This window comes from Bactrocera tryoni, chromosome 1 (assembly GCF_016617805.1).
Source record: "Bactrocera tryoni isolate S06 chromosome 1, CSIRO_BtryS06_freeze2, whole genome shotgun sequence".
Taxonomy (NCBI): domain Eukaryota; kingdom Metazoa; phylum Arthropoda; class Insecta; order Diptera; family Tephritidae; genus Bactrocera; species Bactrocera tryoni.
Window position 1 is genome coordinate 78,905,237 of NC_052499.1, and position 6,979 is coordinate 78,912,215.

Sequence of the window (6,979 nt, forward strand, 5' to 3'; positions counted from 1 at the left end):
TAGAAGACAAAGGCACTACGCGATAATGACATACGAAGCAACAAATAATGTCATTTTACCAGAAGTGCGCTGTGAAGGTGTTCGGTGCCTCAACCGCCTACACATACATTTTTCGGCCAATATGACATACGCCAATACAGAAATAACAGCGGCGGTTGAAAACATATCAGATATAAGTTACTTGCCTCCTGGTGGTTTAAACATATGTCCTAATTTGATAGACCAAGCTTATTTTGAAGATCTTGTAAGAGATTTAGGACTAACAAAAGAGAAAGCTGAAATATTATGTTCCAGATTGAAAAACAGGAATTTGATAAAAGCCGATGTAAAAGTTACATCGCCAAGAAAAAGACACGCCGATTTGGAAAGTTGTTTTAAAAAATCAGAAAGAACTTGTATACTGTTGCAGTATTGAAGAGGTTCTAAAATATATCTAAAGCTTCCACTGGACTCTTCCGCTTGGCGACTATTTATAGATAGTTCAAAACACAGCTTAAAAGCAGATTTACTGCACAATGGAAATCAGCATCCATCAATACCGGTTGCGTATTCCACAAAAAAGGATGAAACATACGTAAATATTTCACATCTCTTAAATAAAATTGAATACTATAAATATAAATGGGAAGTATGCGCAGACTTCAAAATGATTGCAATATTGACTGGAATGCAAACAGGATACACAAAATATATGTGCTTTCTTTGTAAATGGGATTCACGTGCTACCAGCAGCCATTATCATATTAAATATTTCGAAGAACGTAAAGAAAATATTATTGGTGACTTAAATGTAATCCATGAATCTCTTGTCCCAAAAGATAAGGTCATACTTCCACCGCTGCATATTAAGTTGGGCGTGGTGAAAAATTTTATTAAAAGCTTAAATACACAAGGATATGCTTTCAAACGCATTCAAACAATTTTCCCCAGATTATCTGCAGCAAAATTAAAAGAAGGTAAAATACGGTTTTAAGAAATAATTTATTTCATTTAATGTAAACTACCTTTTCTAGGAATGCTCGTTGGACCCGATATAAGAAAATTATTACCAAGATGAAGAATTTTATGGTCATCTGTCGGATATGCAAAAGACAGCATTTGACTTTATGCAGCTGGTTATATCAGAATTCCTTGGAAACTCAAAAGCACAAAACTATGCAGAAAATATTGAAAGCATGCTAATCGGTTTTAACAATATTGGCGTTAAGATGTCACTAAAGCTGCATTTTCTGCACTCTCATCTCAATTTTTAAAGAAAACCTTGGGCAGTTTCAGATGAACACGGTGAAAAGGTTTCATCAGGATATAACTGTATTGGAAGAAAGATTAAAAGGTAAATCCCAAACCTTGACACATCGGAACATTCACGTCAAGCTAAATACAGGAAAGCATATTAAGTTTAATCTTTAATCCATTGTCCTACTACTGCTGAAGCAAACAAAAAAAACATTTGCATACTATAATAAACCACTATTAAAACAAAATTATAATTTTTTTATCAATCGTAAACAGCTTTATTTACAACAATGGTGTCTTTGGTGACCCCCACTGAAATTTTCCGCCAAACATTTTCGTATAATATTTTAATCCTTAAATGTCCTTTTTTAAAGGATATTTTTAGATTTTCTCGAAAAAAGGGTCAAATTGACCCATAAAGAAACCAGTTAGAGGGTTAAGATCTTCCACAAAAATAATCCTCATACAATTCCACAATACAACTCTTACCATAAGAATTCTCTCAGACATTAACTTACAACATTTTTTTCATATAGTATAATGCTCCCTTCGACCAAAAAATGAAAAGTTTGACCCACTGTAAAAAAAAACTCAGACGTGCTGGACCATAAGTTTGTTCTACAAAAATGATCTACTCAACATACCCTTTCAGAATTATAGGGTCGCTATTCTGTTCCAAAAATGCTGTTGGACAGTGTAATTAATTTGTGCTTAAATGTAAATATCCGCTGGGCAAATTAATTGCATTTTGGCACTTCGAAGTGTCTGCATTCCGTGTGCCAGCTGGTTTCACCAGCCCACGTTTGCTTACTATGAGTGTGTATAGTTAATTTTTTGTTCCTCTGCATACAGTTATGGAGTTGAATGTCTTTTTTTTATCATATTGTATTGCTGTTAATTATTTATATTTTTGTTTATATTAATGGCCAATTTGCACATCTAAAGTATGCACTAAGAATGCTAAACGCAATTAAGTTAACAATATTGTTTTTGAAGATGTTCTGCTGCTGGTCATTTCAGTGGTATTTACTTAGCGAATTTTTTATTTCATTTTACTGTTTTTCTTGGTAAATTGACAATATTTATTGCTTTTATAACTGGTATTATTATGATTGGTATCTATAATATTTGCAAAAAAAGTAAGCAACTAGTGTGGTTTACTTTAGTATTATATGTATATACATAGTTATATGTATATTAAAAAAAAATAATCAAATACTTATATTGGACATGTCAACAATGTAGGGAAAATATCAAAAGAAACATATTTTGGATAGCTTTCATATGAATTTAAACTGCGCGCGTCGAAGGATTTGGAGAATTATTTTTTTTTATTTGTAGTACTGTCAGTCACATTTATGTCAAATTTCATGTCAAAATATTCTTTAGTGTTTGAGATACGTGTCGTTTTGTGAGCTGCTAAAAGTGAGTTTTTCGTTTTTTGCGATGTCGAAATTTGTTGAGCAAAGAATTTCCATTAAATTTTGTTTACGGAATCAATTTTTGCGGATACGTTGAGGATGGTGCAGAAAGCCTTTGGTGATGAGACTATGTCTAAAAAAATGTTTACAAGTGGAATAGTAGGTTCCAAGCCGGACGTGAACGTGTCGAAGATGAAAAGCGTCCAGGGCGACCATCAACCTCAACCGACGAAGCTCACGTTTAACAAATCAAAGATTTGGTGTTGAAAAACCGTCGATTAACAATTAGAGACCTTGCTGATGAAGTTGGCATATCGAAAGGCTCAGCCAATACCATTTTGAAGGATGTTTTGGGCCTGAAGCGCGTCAAATCTCGACTGGTACCGAAACATTGAATTTTTTGGAAAAAAAGGCGTACATTGAAGTGTGTGAAACGATGCTTTCCGACTACCATGGTGTCATGAAACGCATTATAACTGGCGATGAGACTTGGATGTATGCTTACGACCCCGAAACAACCGATCACTCGAGCGAATATCGTGCCAAAAGAGAGCCGAGACCAAAAAAATCGCGCCAAAGTCGTTCAAAAATCAAGGTCATATTGACTGTTTTCTTCGATTATCGTGGTGTTGTGCATTATGAATTCCTTCCAACCGGTCAAACGGTCAACAAGGAATATTATTTCAACGTTATGCGTCGTTTGCAACCACCGTATTCACCTGATCTGGCGCCGTGCGACTTCTGGCTATTCACCAAGCTCAAAAGACCGCTCCGGTACGATAGAGGAGATTCAATCCGCAGCGAAGATGGAACTGAAGGCCATCCCGGAATGTGACTACAACCAGTGTTTCGAAGATTGAAAAATCCGTTGGCATAAGTGCATTGCATCGGGAGGGAATTACTTTGAAGGGGATGAAATTGATTTGGATGAATAAATAAAGAATTTTCAAAATAAATACAATGTCACCTTATTTTTTGGGCACAGAGTTTATCTTCGGAATTAAATTCATAAATCAGCTGCATAGCAGTTCCCTTTTCACTCTTGCTTTGATGAAGTGACATACTTTACTTCAATGTATAATACTGCAGTCCGTTCGTGTATTGAATAGAAAAATTTCACAAAATAAAACAATGTGGGCCAAGTTTCGAGAATCTTTCGAGAACTTCTTCTGCAATGACTTCAATGTCCTGACCCCGATTAATCTATCTTGAAGCATGTTCGTCCTCAGCCACGTTTTCATATGGCGAAGTGTCGAAAAAGAGCGTTCAGATCTCGCATTCGATATGCGAAGCTATGATTTATGGGCTATTGGTGCCCATCGCAGTTCTTTAACGTTTCCTATATAGTAGTCGGTAACTTGTTATCTTTAGACTTTTGCCTTTGTCCCCAATGATATTGCCAGTGAACAAGATCACCTTTCAGCTTCAAACGTCGCATGACGTTGTCGTTATCCAAAAGGCCTTTGAGTCTATCTATAAAGCAGTCAATAAAATTTGTTTTTTGAAATCCATCCAATACTTCTCTAGCAAAGCGCGTATTCAAATCTTCGCTCATTGTATCCAACAAAGGAATGTTCACTAAGACCCTGCAGTATTCTTCATAAGTTCTCACGCAGAAATTTTCGCGTTTTGTTTGTCGACCGCAAATTCTTGGTTTTTCTTCGTCAACTTTCAGTTCTGCCGTCATTTTTTGTGTCCGAATAAATGGAACGAAACTGTTGCTCCGCTTTTTGTTTTCGATTTCGGTACATTTCATGCATCGTATCGTAATTATTCTATGTTAGAAAACTTGCAGGAAAAGCCGCGATGAATTTATCAATTGAACATATCGCAGATGGCACTGAATGCAGCATCCATTTCAAACGTCGCTTCAAATTTAGCACTTTCAGTTACGGATCTGATTGCATTTATTAACAATTTAATCTGCATACGTTGCTATAGTTTGTAACTTCGGCGGTACCTTAGCATTATTTATTATATTCAGAAATGGAGACAGTCTTTAATTTTGTTGCAGAAATAAAATGGCAAATATCTGGATTATAATTCTATTAGTTTATATTTTTTTCGAGTAGTAAAATTTCCAATAAGCCATTTAGCTCTTAGGGAAGATAATTTCCAACATTGCCATTTCCTCCTTTGAATCCACCACTATTTAAATCATACTCTTTTTGGTAGTCATGTTGAGTTGGTATATATTAGATCTGCAAAGGTGTAAATACAGACTCTATAGCGTTCGTTCTTTCTCTCATACATACTCTCCACATACTTCACGAAGACGATGCACCGAATGAAATTATTTCTGTCCCTGACTAGTGATAAAATACTAATATTTCGGTTTATGTACGAAAAACTGGAAAAATGGATAAGTATCCCCCTGACGTGAGAGACTGGATCGCAAATAAATGTGTGATAATACGACAATCGCTTTACTTATTAGAAGTCGTTGCATATCAACATTATTCAAAGAGGTTCGACTTATTCTGTCGAATGGTGAATATTCTTTGAAGAACGAATCGCAAAATATGAAATGTATTTGTTAAAGGCGCATACCTAACAAAAAGCAATTTTTCGAATTTAAAAAAATACTGTATTAATGGCTTTAAGATTTTAAGTGTTCATAGATACACACAAACTTCAAAATTCAAGAAAAAAAATTAAGAAAAAAGTTATCTTTTTCGTGGTACACGCAATCAGCGACGACGTTGAGACAAAGGTATTCCACTACTGTGGCAACTCCAGATTTGTCGACGCAGGAAAAATAAAAAAAGTCTTTAGAAAATATCTCTCGTACAATGACCCACAGTCGGAAAACAAAAAAAAAATGAAAAAATTATCAAAAATTTGGTAATTTTGGTTTTTCAAAGCATGATATTTGCTCAGAACAATAAATCGGTAGAACTGGAGAACTGTATGCGGAACATGCAGAAACTTTTAATAATAAACACCACAGAAAATTAGAAAAATGTTAAAAAAAAATCGCTTGAAGGTGAACTTATCAAGCTGATGGAACTAACTAAGTTATCAAGGCCGTAGCCAGGGGGGGGTCATAGGGCAGCTGCCCCCCCTACCGTTCATCCCATAGCTGATTTTTTGTTTGTAAAGTTGCAATGAATGCAATGAAGTTAAATAATTTATCGATCGTATGTTTACCATCAATAGCTTTTTTAATAGCTTGTCATCACTATCATATTTGAGAGACAGCTGTCATTCAGGCAATTAAAAGAAGAAAAGGTGTCAAAAGTGATTAGTGTTGGTTAAAAAAAAGTGTCGCTTAAGAAGTATAGCTGATAATAATATAATAAAAATGGACATTAGAACCTTTTTTAATAATACTACAAGTACGTAATAGTTGACTTAGTTATTGTATTACACTTTTTAATGATACATATGTTCTTATTGCAGCGAGATTGAAGAGGAGGCTGAGCTTAAATGATAGCAGCTCAAGTGAAGAGAGCCACGCGGCAGATATGACGGCGGATGATTGCCATGCCAACGATATTGGCAAATGGGTGGCTTTAGTCGGTGCGATGAGTGAGGAGCAGAAAAAAGAACTGTTGGTTAGTTGTTGGAAGCCCGACCAAAATTATAATTTTTCAGCTGATGCAACGCACTTGAAGAGGTAATTCAATTGGTCACTTTACTGCATAAAGAAGTTACACAATCAGCAATGTCATTTTTAAATGAAACTCCTGTCGATTTGCAAATGCAACGGGGTCATGCAAAAAAAATTGAACAAAATAAAAAAATTATTAAATCCATTATAAATACAATCCTGTTTTGTGGAACACATGATCTTCCTCTTCGTGGCAAAACGAATGATGAAGGTAAATCTAACAGATTTATAAAAGTTAAAAACTATATTTCATTATTTCACTTTTTCAAAGGTGTTCTATATGATCTGCTTATGATGAGAATATCAGTTGGTGATGAGGCATTAAAAAACAATTTGGAGGATGGCAAACAAAACGCAAAGTATACTAGTCCACAAATCCAAAATGAAATTTTGGACATTTCGGCGAAAGTAATTAAAAATTACATCTGCACAGATGTTAAGAAAGCGTCAGCGTACAGCATCTTAGCAGACGAGACAGCAGACATAGCTGGAAAGGAACAACTTTCGATAGGAATTCGATTTTTTGACAGCAGAAAAAAAATTATCCGTGAAGAATTTATTGGATTTATGGAATTAGATGCAATGGATGCAGCAACAATTGCAGCCAACATCAAAGGATTTGTGGAAGGTTTAGACTTAGATCCTGCTAAATGTGTTGGGCTTGGGTTTGATGGATGTGCTACTATGGCCGACAATACTAGTGGGGTGC

General features: G+C 35.2%; 1 pseudogene; it reads left to right on the forward strand.

The window, feature by feature from the left end:
* Nucleotides 1–595: 595 nt before the first annotated feature.
* Nucleotides 596–1,253, forward strand: LOC120777127 (annotated as a pseudogene).
* The last annotated feature ends 5,726 nt before the right edge of the window (nucleotides 1,254–6,979 follow it).